At 43.3% G+C, this 19,901-nt stretch overlaps 1 protein-coding gene across 1 annotated transcript in view; it reads right to left on the bottom strand.

Moving 5' to 3' along the window:
- The window catches only part of EPM2AIP1 (EPM2A interacting protein 1), an 835,019-nt gene that overhangs the window by 244,193 nt on the left and 570,925 nt on the right, over nt 1-19,901 (bottom strand). The window lies entirely within an intron of this gene.

Raw genomic sequence — 19,901 nt, 5'->3', positions numbered from 1 at the left:
AGTGTTAAGAAAGTGCAGTTTTAGTTTACGTGTCTACAATGCCTTCCTCCCTCCTCCTCCTCCGCCATTCACCTCTGTGAGCCGCACTCGTCTGTCTCCAAGGTAAGAATACAGGACTAAAGAACACTTTTTTCTTTTATTTCATATATTTTGTTATGCATTGGTAAAGTATACATGAGTGTTTCTTAATTAAAAATATGTCTTTCCTCCTAGTTTAGGGTGGTTTGGGGATGTTTCACAGGCTTGGAACGGATTAAATCTATTTCAGTTATTTTAAATGGGAGAGTTTGTTGGATATATGAGTTGACTGACTGACGAGCTCGGTCACAGAACAAATGAAACTCGTACCTCAAGGGACCACTGCAGTCCCCTTTTCTAGGGACAAACAGAGAGACATGTTCATAAACATCACTCAAGTGCAAGAAAACGGACTGGCTAGACTCATGTAACAATTCACAGGGCTGTCCTAAGAAGAGAAAGATTGGGATTTATTGTATAAAGAAGAACCATTGGCATTAAGAATATGATTAAATAGTAAATTTTTTTTAGGAAAAAATTAGCATGTAAAATGTCTTGATAATTAGGGAAAAGAGATCTGGAAAATTTAAGCCAGTGAAAGTAGAGAAAAAGTGGGTAGTATCAAATGTAAGGCAAATCAAAATGACAATGATATTATTGTACTAAATTGAACCTTAACTGATTAAAAACTTAAAGAACTAAAATATATGACAAGGTAGCCCTTAAAACCAATGGGGAAAGAATAAAGGTATTAGTCAACTTTTTTCTGTATTAGTTGTTCATTTTTAAATTTTTTTTTAATTAAAGTTCACCTTCAACATTACTTTGTATTGGTCTCTGGCGCACAGCATACTGGCCAGACAATCACTCACTTCCCAGAGTGCCTCCCCTGACATTCCCAGCAACCACCTGGCTCCATACAGAGTCATCTCAAAATTAATGACATGTTCCCTATACTGTACTTCACATCCCCATGACTGTTCTGTAGCTACCATTTTATACTACTTAACCCCTTCACCTCTTGACAGTCCCCAACCCCCTTTCCTCTGGCAACCACCTAGAACAGTGGTCCCCAACCTTTTTTGGGCCACGGACCTGTTTAATGTCAGAAAATATTTTCACAAACTGGCCTTTATGGTGGGATGGATAAATGTATCATGTGACCGAGACAAGCGTCAAGAGTGAGTCTTAGATGAATGTAACAGAAGGAATTTGGTCATTTTTAAAAAATAAAACATCGTTCAGACTTAAATATAAATAAAACGGAAATAATCTAAGTTATTTATTCTTTCTCTGTGAACCAGTACCAAATGGCCCATGGACCGGTACCAGTCTGCGGCCCGGGGGTTGAGGACCACTGACCTAGAGGGTATGATGCTAAATAAAACAAGGCTATCGGAGAAGGACAAATGCCACGTGTAGAATTTAAAGAAAAAAATAAATGAACAAAATTGAAACAGGCTCATTAACACAGAGAGACTGGTAGTCATTATTTTTAAATAAAGGATTCTTTTCCTTTAAAACACATCTGTTTTGAGCATATCATCTTGATTCCAAATGTTGTCTTTACTACTGCAGGTCTACACAATACCTCTAGAAAACACCAACATGTTGGGCTGGAATGTCCCAGAGGCTCCAGAGAACACATAGTCCACATAGAAATAGTGTGTCCATGATCTATGTCCACACATGGAAATAGAATGTTCATGACTATGGCCAGTCTGACTTACATCCACAGTTCCTAATGACCTGACCTGACCAAGGGACCAGAGTGTTGGGGCCACACAAAGATGCCAATCTTGCATATGAACTGTCAGCACTGAGAGAGAGATTTGACACTTAAAGAAGAAGGTACCAGAAACCAGAGGCACAATGAGCTCTAAATGTAGACAAAGTTGGATATCAGGGCAAGCAATGAGATTTGATAAAACTGAAAAACAAAGTGTATCATCAGTTCTCCAACATCAAATGTTAGGAGTGACTAAGGCAATAGAGTGTTAGCATGCACATAGAGACTCTTTCATCATTCAGGAAACAGTCCTGGACCCTTGAAAGTGTGCCGAGCTCAGGCTGAGAGCTGAGGAGGTGAGTGGTGACCTATCTCCTGCTCACACAGATTTTACGGACGGGGCTTGGGAAATACAGACTGGGAAATAGGCTGGTAGGAGACAGTGGTTAGCAGCTATGGTAAGAGTGCCGCCAGAGGGCCGTGGGCCAACACAGGAGCAACACCTCTTATTCAGGTGTGTTGAGCACAAGCTGGTGAGCACAGACCCAGGGTAGAAGTCCCTTTTCATCTAAACTATCATAAAGAGTCACCCAAATGAAGCCACACAAAGGAGTGAGACCGGAGAGAACTTCCGGCAGAAGAAACAGTATTTGTAAAGGCCCTTGAATGAAACAGAGCGCATAGCATCTGGGTAACTGCAGGAGACTCACGTGCCTGGGGTGTGTGAGCAAAGGGAAAGTGATGAGACCTGAGCTTACAAGTAAGCAGGAAGCCAGGTGAGAGGGCAGAGGACATCAGCCACTCCCATGCACAGCTCCACGCACAGCCCCTGGTGCTGCAGTATGAATTTCACATTTGTTTCTGTGTTAATATCAATCAATGTAGGTGACTGGCCACTTAAAACTTGGTGTGCAGTATGAGTTTCCATTTTACTGCAGTTTTTCACCAAACATTTTTATAATGTACCCTGTTCACTGAGCTGAAATGTTGCTCCTTGTTTCAGTCATGTTGAGCCTGAAAAGGTGAATACGTTATGAGGTAGCAGACTCCAAATCACCAATCAGCATAAATCCTGTCAAGAATTAACCTTCCCAATTTGTTGTTGCAGGTTTATCTGATGTTGGCATCGGCATTTTATAGGTATATAGATATGTGCATAGAAACACGTATGTAATATATAAATGTGCGTCTCCAGACACCAGTATATAAATGTAGACATTAAGTCAACTCCATGTTCATTCTTTAATATTCATTTGTTAATGCATTCAAGTTTGCATCAGCCCGTTGCCGTAATTATTTCAGGTAAGCCCAATTAGGCACAGCAGATTTTTTCCACTAAGCTGCACAAGTCATTTGTCAGATCATATCTGTTGGTTTTTTACGTGACAGCAGTTCTTGCTCAGGGAAGTCCCAGCGTTTGGAAAACAAATGACCCAAAGGACCATTACAGTAATAAAATGTGGGCTCTGGGTAAGTGGCAATAAAGAAGTTGAAACTGGCAATTAAAAAACAAGAAACTAAGCATTTTGTACCAAAACCTTAATGAGTTTCCATCTGTGGCCTCAAAGACCTGCTGTGGTCTAATGGAAAGAGCAACCTAATTTCTACAGGTTAAGGAAGAGAAATGAGAAAAAATCGAAGCCTTGTAAACTGGAATTCAGCTTAGAGGGGAATACCACGCTTCCATTTACAAATACAGCCCTGTTTGCAATGCAGTCTTTCAAAACGCATATACTTCATAGGGCAGACTGCAACATTTCCGACAGAGTGTCTACCAAGTAATACTTTTTACCTTAAGACCACCTGACAGGCTTCTTTGACAATAAGGTTTAAAAAAAAAAAGTAGTGATTAAATTCTTCTTAAAATATTTCCATCAGTTCAACGTGAAGGTTTTTACTTTCCTAATCACACTGACTAGTCCCACAGTTTTCTCACTGCTTAATTTATTGAGATTTATATCGTTTGTTGAACTTATATTCTATATATGAGAATTTCCTACACCCAGGCCTATGGATTCCCAAAGAGGACGGTGGATATAGATACTCAGCCCTTAAATATCTCAATGATCTTTAAAGTTATGCTTTATAAGCATTTGAAAATATTAAATATTTCATATCTGGATCACCTTTGATCTAACCATCTAGACACAATTTCTGTGCCTATGTTGATGTTTGAATGCTATCTTAATAGTGATCTATCAAAAAAAAAAAGTAGAGGCCATCTTCATTCTTAAAAGATGCTTTCAAACTATATGAAGGCAAAGAGCGAGATGACAAGATATGGGGGTGACATTTGCACAGTATTTGTATGAGAAGTGAGTCACCATTCAGTCCATAAGAATGGAACAATCTGAGCTGGAAAAATAAATAAACAACCACCGCAAGGCGGCTCAAGTTCATTGTGTGTGTGTGTCAATGTGCTTTCCACAAAATCACGTTCTCTATGACCTTATAGTTGTTAACTTCATGTACATTATTTTAAGTTGTAGCTCTGTTTTTATTTCATTTGCAAATTGAACTTGGCTTTTAGATGAACAAAGCCACTATTTTAAGACTTTAAATATTTACACTTGTTGATATTTATGCAGGTAACATAATAAAACTATTTCTAATCAGTCAGAGGGGTCTGAAATATTTTTTCCTTCAAAGGGGTCTCTGCACTCCTCATGTTTAGATACCCTGCTCCTCAAGATGTGCCTTGTTACTTTAATTAGATTTTGAACTGCTCAGGGACAAGCCATTGTCTCTACCTTACATCTCCTATCAAACACTGGGCACATGCTGGTTAAATATTCAAAGAATAAATGAGACATGTTCTTAAAACATTGTTTTTTCGTGTTTTTGTGCACCTGAATACTGCTTTCTGAGACCCAAATTAATACTCCTGTGGGATCTCATGTCTTCCCAAACTGTTCTACCAGTAGGAAAATATATGCTTATCTTAGCAAATGTGGAGGCAAGATAAAATTCAGACTAAATTATCTCAGAAGCGTTATATAGCCTAATTGCCAGTTAACTTTGTCCTAAATACAAAACTTACTAACACTAAGGTCTAAATGACCACATGTATTGATTTCTTGGGGTAAAATTCTGAAAGTCAAAAATACATTCTTGCTTAGTTTGGTTTTTCTGGAAAATAACTTGAACTTGTGTCCTACTTGGCTTTATTATTATGGCCCCAACTCCCAAAGGAAGTGCTATATTTTGATGTAGCAAAACCTCCAATTCCAAAGTCCTGACACAAAATGAAATTTCCATGTGGAGAACTCAAACCCACCAATTAAGTACAAGCAGAGCATAAAAATAACTTTTACATCTCATATATCATCATGCTGTAATGGAATATGCTAAAAAAAAATTTCAGAAAGTAAAATACAAGTATTAGTTACTGAAATCTTAAGGAAAAAGATACGTAATATAAGTACTAAAACTTAAATCATGAGATACAATAGTCCCATTCATCAAGACTCACTGGGGATTTTTTTAAATTAATTTTAATGGAGTGACATTGATAAATCAGGGTACATATGTTCAGAGAAAACATCTCCAGATTATTTTGACACTTGTTATGTTGCATATCCCTCACCCAAAGTCAAACTGTCTTTCATCACCTTCTATCTGGTTTTCTTTGTGCCTCCCCGCCCCCGGTTACCATCACATTCTTGTCCATGTCTCTGAGTCTCATTTTTATGTCCCATCTATGTATGGAATCATATAGTTCTTAGTTTTTTCTGATTTACTTATTTCACTCAGTATAATGTTATCAAGGTCCATAGATCAATAGAACAGAACAAAGAACCCAGAAATAAACTCACAGCTTTACGGACAACTGATATTTGACAAAGGAGATAAGAGCATACAATGGAGTAAAGACAGCCTCTTTAATAAATGGTGTTGAGAAAATTAGACATCTACCTGCAAAAAAAATGAAACTAGACCATCAACTTACACCATCCACAAAAATAAACTCAAAATGGATAAAAGACTTAAATGTAAGCCGTGAAACCATAAGCATCTTAGAAGAAAACATAGGCAGTAAGCTCTCCGACATCTCTTGCAGCAATATATTTGCCGATTTATCTCCACGGGCAAGTGAAATAAAAGACAGGATAAACAAATGGGACTATATCAAACTATAAAGCTTTTTGCACAGCTAAAGACAATAAGAACAGAATAAAAAAACAAACTACACAATGGGAGAACATATTCGACAATATGTCTGATAAGAGGTTAATAACCAAAATTTATAAAGAACTTGTAAAACTCAACACCAGGAAGACAAACAATCCAATCAAAAACTGGGCAAAAGAAATGAATAGACACTTCTCCAAAGAGGACATACAGATGGCCAATAGGCATATGAAAAAATGCTCAACATCACTAATCATTAGAGAAATGCAAATTAAAACCGCTGGGGAATTTTGCATACATCTTTGTAATTACAAAAATCTGAAATTTACCCATGTTATAACCTGAGACATCAATATATTGAAACACATATTTTGATGAAATCAAGCCACTACTCCATATATATGGCATGAATACTCCATAACCGGGTGGCATGAAATAAGCTCTTTTTCAGTAACTAGATTTTGGTTCAGACATATCAAGTCTATTGACCAGAAATTGAAGTGCTGATTTTGCCTTTGCTTGTTGTTTTTTGGGTTATTTTTTTTTTTTGCTATTTAAATTAGCAGTTTATTATAATAAATATGTAATATATATTACATAATATAACATATACTCATCACAAATATTCAAGTAAGACAGGAGTGGATAATGTGAAAGTTACAGTCCTTCTTCACTTTCTAGCGTTTGCTACTATTTACAGTTTGGTTTTATCATTCCAGACAATTGACCACATATGGAAATTGCTGCTATAAAAATGGGATTGTGTTATATATTCCAGTTAGGGCAGTGGTTCTCAAAGTGTGTGCCAGGGCACACTGGTGCACCCTAGAGGATTTCCAGGTGTGCCCTATGGTATTCCAGAGAAATATGTGCCTGTTGGGGACCAAAAAACCAACAGGGTTTTTAATTTTATTTATTTATTTATTTTAGAGAGGAGGGGGGGAGATAGAGAGAGAGAGATGGAGAGAGAGAGAGAGAAGGGGAAGGAGCAGGAAGCATCAACTCCCATATGTGCCTTGACCAGGCAAGCCAGGGTTTTGAACCGGCAACCTCAGTGTTACCAGGTTGATGCTTTATCCACTGTGCCACCACAGGTCAGGCCCAACAGGGTTTTTAGAGTTTAGATTTTTGGGGCGTGGAGGTGTGAGGAATTGGCTGTAAGCTGACAGTCTGCCCAACCCCCTACCTCACTTATCTGATGAGGTTGCAAGGCTGTTAAGCTGTGGTGCTGGATTGTTTACACTACCCCCCATGTTCCCTGGAAAGACTGGAGGCAAGTTTCTTCTATCCTTTGTTTGGTGTAAAGTTAAGATGATATGTGTGGTGGGGGTTTTCTGCACTCAACACAATTAAGAGTAAAAAGAGAGAAATTCTTCAATGTATTGACAAGGAAATGAGAGTTTCTCTTTCAAAGATATGGCCAAACATTGAAGAAATCACTAGGACACATCAGGCTCATGTTTCTCATAAACACAAGAATGAAAAAACTGAACACATTCACACCAGGACCTGCCAAATTTACTAAATCTTACTCAGAATGTATCTATATATATAAAAAGATAACTTTTTTGTTGTTTTTTTATTTTTTAATCCCTCTTTTTTATGAATTCTAAAAAGCATAACTCAAAAAATGTAACATAAAAATGTTTTTTTAATGTCAGAATAAATTTAATTTTGCCGTATTTATTTCATTTAATCACCATAAAAGCACGCTTGGACTTTATATATTTTTTCTTTAATATTTAACTTAATTATTATAACGTATTTCTCAGAAATTTGTATAATAGTGCATCTACAATTATTGGTAGGATTTTAAATGCGCCTGACTTTAAAAAGTTCAAGAACCCTTGAGTTAGGGTCACAGTATGAAACCGATAGCACCCTCAAATGGAAGTGAGGAGAGTTCAGTAGCCAAATTAGATATAAAGGTATGGCAGTATGAATGCAGAATTCGGCTCTCTGGGGCTTGAACAGCTGACCATCACCTCCCAAGAACTAAGAGTGGTTCCAGTCCAAAGACAGAGCAGGTACACAGGGAGAGCTGCCCCCACAGGAGCCTGAGTCACACCCTGAGTCAGCTTTAGGGAGGGAGTCAGGGAGATAAAACTCGGCTCTCAGCTCCTTCCCTCCAGTCTCCTGAGCTCCAACCACCCCCAGGGCATCAGCGCAGGTGGAGAGGGGCGGGCCTGTGGAAGAGTTCCACCAGGTTTGTTTCCCCGGTTCTGCAGCTCTTGTGCCGCACTGATCAACAACGGACATTTTACCCCATCTGCTCTGTGGATTCACCTCATTCTTTTTTCATTGTGACATAGAATGCCACTATTGTGGACTGACGCCAGCAGTTACTTAGAGATGGACACTGGGTTCCCATGTTCTCACCAGCACAGACCACGCTGCGGTACCAAGCCTTAGTCTGCATACTGGTGTGAAGTCTCTGGGACACTTCTTTCCACAAGGAACTGCTGAGCCACGGGGTTGCTGCTTTTTAAAGAAACTAAGATGTTTTCCCATCTCCTCTGTTTAGAGACTGAGACTCTTAGAAAGCTACTGTGCAGGAAATAATGCACAATAATGTTGCATCTGATGTATTGTATATAAACTTTAAAGGTAAAGCATGGTAGATAGAGCCAGAGGCAAGAGAAGACAACCGCCCACCACCCACACACACCCCCACACACGCCATGCAAGGCATCCAGAGACTAGGTTTCCTGGGTTCTCTGCTGTTCAGAGTATCACTCAAAAATGGTGGATGGAAAGTTCATTTTCTGAGACCCTAAATGTGCAAAAATGCCTTTATGACTGAATATAGAATTCTATGTGAGAAAACCTTTTTTCTCAACATATTAATGACATTGTTCCATTGTGATCTCTTTCCCAGTCATGCTGATGCAGCGTTAGGGTTATTCTGACTCTTCATCTTTTATTTGTAACCTTCTCCTCCGAACCTCTGAGTTCGTAAGCCATATTATCTCATGCATTATAGAGGACAAAGATGACACGCTGTCCAAATTTTTTTTTTGGGGGGGGGGGCTTCTAATTAGTAATTCCTACAGGTTCACTTTTTCTCTGCATACCTAAGGAACACACACCCCTTTGTTATGTAAGAGAACCTCTCCCTAAGCCTCGCCATGTTAACTTCATATTTCTGTGTCGTCACATTTAGGGAACCCTCCGCGGGCCGCGCATTTGCCAACACACGGGTTGCCTGTGCTTCCCGTGCTTCCTATCACCATCTCCCTGGTGGGTCAGAATCCGAGTCTAACACAAGGAGCTGATGGCAAGTCCTGTGCACAGTCCTGAAAAATGCTCAATACCGAGTTGACCCATATACAGCGCTGCTCCACCCGCCATGTCTTCTCTTACGTGGAATCTATTAGAAAGTTGATTTATTTTGAGGTAATTTTTTTTTTTTACAGAGACAGAGAGAGGGACAGATAGGGACAGACAGACAGGAAGGGAGAGAGATGAGAAGAATCTATTCTTCGTTGTGGCACCTTAGTTGTTCATTGATTGCTTGTTCATTGATTGCTTTCTCATATGTGCCTTGACTGGGGGGGTGGGGGGCTACAGCAGAGCGAGTGACCCCTTGCTCAAGCCAGCAACCTTTGGGAGCAAGCCAGCGGCCATGGGGTCATGTCTATGATCCCACACTCAAGCCAGCGATACTGCACTCGAGCTGATGAGCCTGCTTTCAAGCCGGCAACCTCAGGGTTTCAAACCTGAGTTCTTTACATCCCAGTCCAATGCTCTATCCACTGCACCACTGCCTGGTTAGGCTGAGATAATTCTTTAAATCACACACAAGCCTTGGTCGATTGGCTCAGTGGTAGAGCGTCGGCCTGGCATGTGGAATTCCCAGGTTCAATTCCTGGCCAGGGCACACAGGAGAAGCACCCATCTGCTTCTCCACCCCTCCCCCTCTCCTTCCTCTCTGTCTCTCTCTTCCCCTCCCGCAGCCAAGGCTCCATTGGAGCAAAGTTGGCCTGGGCGCTGAGGATGGCTCCATGGCCTACGCCTCAGGGGCTAGAATGGCTCTGGCCGCAATGGAGCAACACCCCAGATGGGCAGAGCATCACCCCCTGGTGGACATGCCGGGTGGATCCCGGTCGGGCACATGCGGGAGTCTGTCTGACTGCCTCCCTGTTTCCAACTTCAGAAAAATACAAAAAAAAAATCACACACAAAAAGCAGTGTGGGGAGATAGGATATCCCCTTTTCACACTGCGCCCAGTCGGCTTCCTGTTCTCACGCGCACACACACGCGCACACACACACACACACACACACACACACACAGAGCTGCACGGCATGAGAGAGAGCTGTCATCTCCGGAACACACAGTCGAGTGGTACTGTTGGGCCGGGGGAGGAGAACGAGAAGGACCGAACACTGCCTGGGAAGAGGGAGGACATTCAATCAAGACATCTGCTCAGCAACAGCACAGACCCTGGGTTTTTCTCAGGTGAGGACACACCAGGGACCGAGGTAGAAGCCCTGTGTCACTTTCTCTTGCCTTGACATGTTGCTCATTTAGAGATGTTTATGAATGAGTGCACGTCCAACACTTCTCAACTCCATTGGGAAACTTTTACAAGAAATTGCCCCGTTGCTGAACAATCTCCTTTATTACCAGTGCCGTTGCAATGTTTGATGTGTGTGTGTGTGTGTGTGTGTGTGTGTGGCTATGCCAATGGGAAGATCATTAGGAAGCTAAACCTGCTCACGATGGTAAGTGAAGCATTTGGAGCTGGAGGGATTATGTGTTTTTCATGGTTCACTCCACTGGGGCCAGTGGTCAGCAAACTCATTCGTCAACAGAGCCAAATATCAACAGTACAACGATTGAAATTTCTTTTGAGAGCCAAATTTTTTAAACCTAAACTATATAGGTAGGTACATTCCTTATTGAGGTAGCGCCGTATGTGGTGTTTTGTGGAAGAGCCACACTCCAGGGGCCAAAGAGCCTCATGGGGCTTGTGAGCCGCGGTTTGCAAACCCTGGAACTAGACAAAAAAGAGGGAGGGTGATTATTTTTGGTGTCTCTTATACTGAAGCAACAAACCTCTCTCGTGGCCTTCGTGTTAGCTCCCTGAATCTTCTCTGACAGTTCTTCTGGTATTGAGTTTTATTTCTCCAAATGCTACCAATGGACGGTTTCCCACTTCCGGATCTTGGTCATGACAGCATCTTCCTTTTTTTTTTTTTTCTTTTTTTTTTTTTTGTATTTTTCCGAAGCTAGAAACGGGGAGAGACAGTCAGACAGACTCCCGCATGCTCCTGACCGGGATCCACCCGGCACGCCCACCAGGGGCGATGCTCTGCCCACCAGGGGGCGATGCTCTGCCCCTCCGGGGGGGTCGCTCTTCCATGACCAGAGCCACTTTAGCGCCTGGGGCAGAGGCCAAGGAGCCATCCCCAGCGCCCGGGCAATCTTTGCTCCAATGGAGCCTTGGCTACGGGAGGGGGAGAGAGAGAGAGAGAGAGAGGAAGGAGGGGGGGTGGAGAAGCAAATGGGCGCTTCTCCTATGTGCCCTGGCCGGGAATCGAACCCGGGTCCCCCGCACGCCAGGCCGACACTCTACCGCTGAGCCAACCGGCCAGGACCATCTTCCTTGTTTACTTAAGGGAGGCATGTTTCTCCGGACATGGGTGGGAGTTTAACTTCTTCTGCCACCAGCTTCATCCACGATTCTGAGCAAGAACAGACCACGCAGAAACCCCCACCCCCTGCCCCCTATTCCCCCGTCAGCTGTCTGCCCCCCTCTTGACCTACAGCTCAGAGCGAGGAAGGGTGCTGGACAGAAGGTAGGACTGGTGGGCAGATGTCACTTCCACTACCCAAGATAAAAGCAGGTCTCCAAACAAATTATTTGCTAGAATGTGCTTTATTTATTATAGAAATAAAATAGATGGTGAAGCATAGGGAGAAAATTCTTGGCCTGGCTGCATTGGTACAGCTGCCAGTTTTAACATTGGTACAGCTGCCAGTTTTAACATTTTCTTACTCATTTTTAGGCCCTCTAACGCACTGACACAATTTTGAGAATGCTATTAAGGTTAGCTCATCTTTCCAATTCTGCTTTCTCCACTTAAATGTTACATCTTAGGCAATTTTTCATGAAGCCACAAGCATCTTCATAAGGATTAATTTAAATGTCAGCGCAATATTTCATCAAAAGCCTGTTCCATGGGTAATCTACCATTTGCCCTTGTTTGGGAATATTCAATTTTGGTTCATTTTTATGCATTATAAATAGTGTCATAAGCGATATATTCACGTGTAAGTAACATTCTTACAGTTTTAAAAAAAAAAAAAACTTTTTTTTTTTTTTAGGTTCCCAGGAGAAAAATTCTTAGGTCGAAAGGACTGAGAATTTCTAAAACTATTGAAATGGATTGTCCAATTGCTTTCTAACACTATTCAGGTTCTCCAGCACGGTGGGGTCGTTTCAGCTAACACTAAAGTGCTTATTTTCTCATGAGGAGATTTTTAGAGAGACATATCGTTTTTGTCCTTAGCCTGAAATTTGGTGCATTAACTTGTTTGGACAACTACTGGTGTTCATATTTTCAATTTTTTGAAATGATTCTGCTGTAAGGACAATGGGCACGGGAAACGTGAGGCTCTTTCAAATGTCGTGGGGACCGCTGGTGCATTTCTGCCTTCATACACTGAAGGCAGGTACGCCTTCCTTCACAAAGCGTGCAAGGGCCACGCAGTCATGCTAGTCAGTGTAAAGGGTGCCGTCCATGAGCTGGGTACCGGGGAAACTGTTCCCTGTGCCACACCACCATCTGTACCAGAGTGGTGCAACACAGCCCTAGCTTTATGACCTTGTGCATCCTTTAACCTCACTGAGCCTCAATACCAGACCCTGGAAAATAGAAGTGACTTGGAAAAATCAAACAGAAAAATCGTTATCAAACAGACATACAACCGATTATAATCCTCCCCTCTAGCTGGGCAGGCAATGCCACTATTTAAAGGAATTTTATATGAAGTCTTTTATTTGCCTACCACCCTCCCCCAGTTATTTAGTTAATAAACTCCATGCTTCACCCTGAAAATCCATATTTTATATCTGTCTTTATTTAGAATTCTGCCAAAATTCTTCCTACTCACCACCTGCCTCTTCTCCTAATGCAACACTTATGTCAGATGTCACCTCCTCTCAGCAGCCTTCGCCGTGAGCCGGTCCCCTCATCCAGGCACTCCCCTTCCAGTTACCCGAGTGTAATGTTTCCGTGAAGCTTATCACTTCCTAGAATTATGTCATTTACAGTGCTGTCTACGCACTGATCGTCTGTCTTCCGCAGCTAGACTCTCGGCCCCCGAGGGCAGACACGGTGTTTCCTGCCGTACGGCCAGAGCCCGAAGCAGTGCCTGGCACACAACGGGCACGCTGCAGGCATCAGTTGTTTAGGAGCCCAGTTGTCACTCATGCATGGCATCGCAAGACACAGAAATTGTTGGCTATTTTGTCAACCTTGATGAATAACCTTTTTATTAATCACCAACAGATGGCATATGGCACTGCATAGACTGTGTACAGCAGGGGTCCCCAAACTTTTTAGACAGGGGGCCAGTTCACTGTCCCTCAGACCATTGGAGGGCCAGACTATAAAAAAACTATGAACAAATCCCTATGCACACTGCACATATCTTATTTTAAAGTAAAAAAACAAAAAGAGAACAAATACAATATTTAAAATAAAGAACAAGTAAATTTAAATCAACCAACTGACCAGTATTTCAATGGGAACTATGCTCCTCTCACTGACCACCAATGAAAGAGGTGCCCCTTCTGGAAGTGCAGCAGGGGCGGGGGGTGGATAAATGGCCTCAGGGGGCCGCATGTGGCCCGCGGGCCGTAGTTTGGGGACCCCTGGTGTACAGCAATGGTCAAACTCCAGCTCTTGGAGCAAAGCTCTCCGTATTTCTCTTTCAAGATGCTCACCCTCCACAGGACAGCCTACGGATGCTGGAGACAATGCTGACAATGACCTCATCAGAAGAAGAAATGGGTTTGGCCTGATTTTTTTTTTTTCTCACCAATTCTGGGTGGCTTTGAAATAGCCCCACCTTCCCATACTTGTTGAGAAAGAAACTGCGGCTAGCACAGGGTTTTCTTTCTTAGGGGGTTATTTTGAGAATAATCGAAACTCCACTTTCGTTTGATTTTTGCTGATGCCTTCCCATCCTACTTGCTATTACAACAACCTGCAAAAATAGCCCTGCACATAAATTATGCATCTAGTCCTAAAATATCCTGGTCTTTCGCTTTTCCTGCCCCACCTCTCCTGCCCCAGGAGAAGGACAGCAAGGCTCTTAGGAAGCATCTGTGTTTCCGCCACTGCACTTTCCTTTCCCTGGCATGAGATGACTTTCTGTTCTGAAAGAAACTGGTATTTGAGGAGAATCTTTCTCCAAAACAATACACACACACACACACAACATGCGAATTAAATACATTTTTAAAACTCAAAGTATGAAGCTAAGTTCAACACTCAAGACATTTTGCTAGGGTCAGAAAATTAGAAGGAAAACTTTGAGTAGTGAGGTCTCAAAACTAAAAATGTGTGGTCTATCAGAGTGACCTAAGCAGATACAGCCATTAGAGGCAGGGATTTTATTTAAACAAACAAAAGTCTTCAGGGAGGCAGTACTGGTAGGATTGCCATGGCCCTGAGTACCAAACTCTCTGCATAAATAAATCTGGGAATGTTGGCCCTATGTTCCCATGGACAGGACAAGGCGTTGGTGGGGACCCTGAGACATGGTAAGCAGCAAGACAGCAACATTTCTAGCCTGTGGTCTGAGATAGTGCGTACCCAAAATCTCTAATACCTCCGTGATGCAAAAACACAAAGTCGGAAACTGTTGCAAAAAGAAATGTCTAGAACCAGTGAGCCGCCAAAGGTAGAGGAGAAATAACTCAGAAACTTCCAATAAGAGCGTCTCCACAAGCTGAAACCACATGAGACCTGCCCAGGAGAGGATGCCTGTTGAAAATGAGCTCACAATCAGATACAATAAAGTATCTGGACAATAACCAGCAGATACATCAACACGAAAGGCATCGTGCTTAGAGATCAGAAAATAGTACAGTTTGAAAGATCACTCCTCAATTCAGTGCAATGGAGATGACAGGGTATGGAAGTGGGAACTACAAGCTGGGAAAGGACAAGAGCCTTTATGTATCGATGTTGTGTTTGTCTGCACAGAATATAAAAACCAATAAAGAGTTTCTGGGTGCAAGACAGTTCACAAAACTAACAGCATTTCCATCATCCAACAGTAACCAAATGTTAGACTTTTCAAAGCTTCTATTCACAATAAGAACAAGACACATAAGATACTTGGGCACATATCTGATAAAGACAAACATGACCGTGATGGAGAAACTGTCCAGCATTATGTAGGAGATAAAGGATACATGGAGATACATGAATAAATAAAGAGTATGCTGTGTTCAGGCCCTGGCCGGTTGGCTCAGCGGTAGAGCGTCGGCCTGGCGTGCGGGGGACCTGGGTTCGATTCTCGGCCAGGGCACATAGGAGAAGCGCCCATTTGCTTCTCCACCCCCCCCCCCTTCCTCTCTGTCTCTCTCTTCCCCTCCCGCAGCCAAGGCTCCATTGGAGCAAAGATGGCCCGGGCGCTGGGGATGGCTCCTTGGCCTCTGCCCCAGGCGCTAGAGTGGCTCTGGTCGCAGCAGAGCGACGCCCCGGAGGGGCAGAGCATTGCCCCCTGGTGGGCGGAGCGTCGCCCCTGGTGGGCGTGCCGGGTGGATCCCGGTCGGGCGCACGCGGGAGTCTGTCTGACTGTCTCTCCCCGTTTCCAGCTTCAGAAAAATAAAAAATAAAAAAAATAAAAAAATAAAAAAGTATGCTGTGTTCATAAATTAGAAATAACTCAGTATTTATTGTAAAGGTATAAATTCTCCCCAAATTCACCTATTTATTCAACATTACTGATTCTGAAAGTCTTAAGACAGAGGGTCCAGCAACACCAATTCAATGGCAAGAATTGAGACAAAAAGCAGGACACCAAGCTACCAAAATAAACAATAAAGGTATACTAATGAAAGCATTATTGCACTGATGTAGGGAGAGTTAAATGGATTTAGATCAGTAGATCAAACCTGATAACCCAATAACAAAATAAGTTATAATGACAATATGGCGTATGATAGACCTATCATCTATGGGGACATAGGGCTGAGGGGGTACAAAGAGGACTCTCCTTTCATTAGTCACGTTTTATACCTCATTTTTTAAAATAAGCACAATAAAACAAGAAACTAGATTTTTAAGTTTCAAGAGGGTATAGATGTATTTTATATTTGATTTTCCCAAATAAAAAAAAATAGAAACAGACTCACACATACAGAGAACAGACTGATGGTTGCTAGAGGGGAAGGAAATGGGAGGGCTGGGTAAAGAAGGTGAAAGGACTAAGAAGTACAAATTGGTAGTTACAAAATAGTCTCAGGAGCCCTGGCCAGTTTGCTCAGTGGTAGAGCGTCGGCCTGGCGTGCAGAAGTCCCGGGTTCGATTCCCGGCCAGGGCACACAGGGCCATCTACTTCTCCACCCCTCCTCCCCTCCTTCCTCTCTGTCTCTCTCTTCCCCTCCCGCAGCCAAGGCTCCATTGGAGCAAAGTTGGCCTGGGCACTGAGGATGGCTCTGTGGCCTCTGCCTCAGGCACTAGAATGGCTCTGGTCACAACAGAGCGACACCCCAGATGGGCAGAGCATCGCCCCCTGCTGGGCATGCCAGGTGGATCCCGGTTGGGCGCATGTGGGAGTCTGTCTGACTGCCTCCCCATTTCCAACTTCGGAAAAATACAAAAAAAAAAAAAATAGTCACAGGGATGTAAAGACTAGCATAAGGAATACAGTCAATAATATTGTAATAACGATAATATCATGTCAGGTTAGCACTGGAACTATCAGGGGGTCACTCTGTAGATTATATGACTGTCTAACCACTGTGCTGTGCCCCTGAAACTAATGCAAAATAATATTGAATGTAAATCTTAATTGAAAAAAAATTTTTTTAATTTTAAGCAATAAAATTTTATAAAGAAAATATTTTTACTCCAGATCTCTCTTTGTTAAAGCAGGAAGGCATGAAACAAATAAATAGTATCACCATATATAGAAGTGCTAATATGTGTTAAGAACTTACTACATTCCTGGGATTCTGCAGGTGTTATGACTAGGTTATAGGAGCTTCCCCGGACAGCAGGGAGGCAGGAGGGTCCCAATGCAGAAAGCAGAGAAGAGCAGAGCATAATGTGTCAAAGGGTCTGGATTAGAGAATTAGGTACACATCTATCATTTCTTTAGATAAAGCCCCAAAGAGCTTTTTATTTTAAGGTCTTTTCTATTTATGAGATTTTTAAACAGCTAGATAAACTGAATTATAGAGCCTCAATGTATTTTTTTTTAATTATGGAAGAACATACATAGTAACACAAAATTTCAACTTGGAATCAAGCAGGAAAAGAGGTAATTGGTGGATGCAATTACATGATTGAGCGCATTTGAAAATACACCCTAAATGAGAGAGATATTTGCAAAGTCTATGAAAACCACTCGAACAGATACTTAGTGCTTTCTTATTTTAGTACTAAATGATCATAATGGCACAGGGAAGCAGAGAAATATTATGGGTATGAAGAAATCACATTCTCTACGTTTATGTGTGTGTACGTAAATGTATATGTGAGTAACTATGTGTGTATTTCACTTCGTTAATTTAGAATTCAGAACTCAGAGATACAAGGGTTAGAAAACACAAGGAAGAACTAGAAAGAAAACACAAGACTGACTAGAAAGGAAAGATCGGGCCATGTGTTCCACAGTTTTTTATCAGTAGCAGAGATTTACGGTGAAATTCAGTGGATCACACCCAAATGTCTCCTACTGCTGTCCTCTCCCGGCAAGGTCATGCTGTATATTGAACTCTGGAGGGGACCTGCTATGAACACCGAACCCAGGCCCAGAGCGGTCAGTCAGCCGCAGGCAGAGCCATGGTCTGGCTGATGGTTCCTTCCGAGCCATGAGAGCCTTGCCACAGGGACCTCTGCGCACGGCTCTGCTGAACGCGGCCCCTCCTCGAAGCTGTCTCCTCGGTCCCTGGCGCTGTACCGAGAAGGACAAGGTGGCCAACAGATGAGGGTGGCAGTGGGTCTGTCCCTCCTTGCCCTCCCCCTGCGCTGTGTCCAGCGCTATACCGAGAAGGACAAGGTGGAAAACAGATGAGGGTGGCGGTGGGTCTGTCCCTCCTTGCCCTCCCCCTGCGCTGTGTCCAGCTCTTCTTCCCGGTGGACCCCAGCCCAACGCGGTGAGCCTCCCACAGAGGCAGCTGTCTGCAGAGGCAGACTTCCACATCTTGACATTGCCAGCACTATGGCCCACAGGCTCCAGGGCTTCCGGTGGACTTGTGCCTGCCTCTCTCAGCCGGCCGCCCCCGTTTCCAGACCTCCGCTTACGCCTGCCGGATCCATGTTGGTCCTAACTCCTGTAAGTTCCACGAGGTACCTTCTTCCTGCAATCCCTTCTGGCGGCTCTCTCTTCCTGACCCAGTCCTGAAGGATACACGGATTGCAGCATGTTCCTCCCCTTTCCTGCTCTCAAGAAATACCTACTTTTGCCTGACCAGGTGGTGGCGCAGTGGATAGAGTGTCAGACTGGGATGTGGGAGGACCCAGGTTCGAGACCCCGAGGTCGCCAGCTTGAGCGCGGGCTCATCTGGTTTGAGCAAAAGCTCACCAGCTTGGACCCAAGGCCACTGGCTCGAGCAAGGGGTCACTTGGTCTGCTGAAGGCCCGCGGTCAAGGCACATATGAGAAAGCAATCAATGAACAACTAAGGGGTCGCAATGCGCAACGAAAAACTAATGATTGATGCTTCTCATCTCTCCGTTCCTGTCTGTCTGTCCCTGACTCTCTCTCTCTGTCTCTGTAAAAAATATATATATATATATTGACTCTTTCCAGGGGACATCCATCACCCTTAGCTCCCCTCCCAGCCAATCAGGCACAAACCTTCTCTCTGTACGATCTCTTAGGCTTGTTGTGACATCTCCCTCTCTATTGCTCCCGCTTCCTTGTTCAAACCCTCCTCATCTCTTACCTGACATGTCTTACCTGCCTTAGCGCTCTCAGAGGAACACTGTTCACTTCCTACCCCTCCTGCCTTAGGTTTGGGAGAAATATGACCAGTATCCTCTTACTCTCCCATGCCATCTTATGTAAAATATCTGCTGCTCTTCTTTGTAGAGACTCAAAGTACCTCCATCCCTCTTGTTTTGAACAAACTTCTGATCGGCCATTTCGCCCACCGAAGAGTCTGCCTCCTGGTTTACAGTGTCCTCTCTCCTGCCATGTCCTGACATCATCCTGACGCCACCACGGATGACACACGCAAGAGCCCAACTCCCCAGTTCCTCGAAGACTCAACTCCAGCGCCCTCCCCTTCACTGCCTTTCAGCTTCACGTCCCCTTGACCCCAGGAAGGACCTCTTCATCACCTCAACACAAACGTTACATCTCGAATTTTGTTAGCCCTGCTTTCCTGCTCTACCGCTCCGTGCTTGAGGCTTCGGGACTTCCTTAGCCTCACTGCACTGATCATTTGTAGAACTCTCCCCTTCTCTCCAAAGTCCTTCCTGCCTTCCTTCACTTCTCTATCGAGGCTAGACCTCCCACGGACACGGGGAACAGATGGACAGCTGTCAGAGGAAAGGGAGAAGAAGGGATGGGGATGAAAGAAGGTGAATGGATTAGCCAGAAATCATGTACACATAACACATAGATACAGACCACAGAGTGGTGGCAGCCAGAGGGACAGGGGCTGGGGGTAGAAGAAGTGGGGACAAAAGGGAGGGAATGTGGGCGGAAAGAGACTTTGCTTGGGGGAGGGGGACAGCGCATGATGCGGTGTGTCAATAGCAGGATATTGAGTTGTACACTTGAAACCTATATGGTTTGGCAAACCAAGGCAACCCAATAAATT

The sequence above is a fragment of the Saccopteryx leptura genome, chromosome 10 (genome assembly GCF_036850995.1).
Source record: "Saccopteryx leptura isolate mSacLep1 chromosome 10, mSacLep1_pri_phased_curated, whole genome shotgun sequence".
NCBI classification, from domain to species: Eukaryota; Metazoa; Chordata; class Mammalia; order Chiroptera; family Emballonuridae; genus Saccopteryx; species Saccopteryx leptura.
The sequence above is the reverse complement of the archived record's forward strand: the minus strand, read 5'-3'. Positions and strand labels throughout refer to the sequence as shown.